Consider the following 1462-nt stretch of genomic DNA (forward strand, 5'->3'; position numbering starts at 1 on the left):
GAAGTTCTTGTTCGTAGCCTACTTTGTTTTGGGGTAAAAAGAACTTTGAAATACCTTCGCAGCGTCATACTGTTAATGAACATCCCGACGCATCCATGCTGCTGAGAGCACCGTTTAGATTAATTCCTCTCAACAACAAAAACACAAAACAAATATGAAAAAAATATGTATATATAGGCTATATTAAGAAAGCGTCTGATCTGATCATAGCGATGTGGATATGTTTGCACCAGCTTTGTGATTCAGCACTCTCCAAGTCATGTCACGATTATTTATAGCCTAGGCTACCACTTTATACAATATAGCCTATTGTTTTAAAGCCACAAATATCATAACTATCTATAGGTCTAGTGACTGAGACATGTAGCCTATTCAGGAAATTTATTAAAACAGAAAAGGCCGCTCAAACATGGTAGTCGGTTCGTTTGTTACTCACTTCATTCCGAACCCGATGTCATGCTGTTCACTTTTCATAATCAACATAGCTGAAATTAAAAATATGAAAAATATATAGAATATTATAATATAATATTTATTATATATCAGGGGCGATTCTAGGGTCAGAGCTTTAGGGGTGCTGAGCACCCAATGAGCCCCACTGCCACCACCCACCCTCTTTTCACACAAAAACAAAAAATATGTTACAAAAAGTAAATGTAATATAGGCTACTTAATGCCAATAAGTTAGTATAGGAGTATGAGTAGTTACTGTTTTGCTTGCTACTATTCACTATATGTCAATTTATTGTTGTTGTTTCCTCACCTGGTTCTTCCTGCATGCTCTCCCTTTCCCTTTCTCCTTCTCCATCTCCCTCTCTTTCCCTTGGCACTGACAATCATTCACAAATATATTGTAGGCAGGAGAGTTGAGGTCAGTTTGTCATGTCACAAAAATGTTATGGAGACCATTTACAGATTCTAAGGATATGATCAAAAGGCACACAGAGGCGTGTCATTTTAAATGTCTTTATTATTATTATTATTATTATTATTATTATTATTGGGCTTAGAAACTTTTTTAAATGACAAATTCCTTTCACAAGAGAAGCTGTATTCTCCATTGTGGGTTTGAAATAAAAAAAATAAAAATAAAAGCAGGGGACCATTGCCTAGATAAGTAATTTGATACAACAACAGCTGGTTTGCATTATCTGTTACTTTAGTTTGCTTAACACTTTTCAGAAGAACAAAAAAAAAAAAAAAAAAAAAAACAAGACAGAGGTCATTATGGACTGTCCCTAGTCTCTCACCTAAATCTGTCTTTTTTCTTTTAAGGAACTGTCCTATGTCCATTGCTCACTGGCAGGCCACACACACACACACACACACACACACACACACACACACACACAGACAGAGAGAGAGAGAGAGAGAGAGAGAGTAATGCTATGAGTTCTGGAGTTAAGCCTGGTTCAGGTTAAATCATCTGTGTGTGAGGAATGAATAAATACAGCAAAAGAAA

This window comes from Ctenopharyngodon idella, chromosome 20 (genome assembly GCF_019924925.1).
Source record: "Ctenopharyngodon idella isolate HZGC_01 chromosome 20, HZGC01, whole genome shotgun sequence".
NCBI lineage: Eukaryota > Metazoa > Chordata > Actinopteri > Cypriniformes > Xenocyprididae > Ctenopharyngodon > Ctenopharyngodon idella.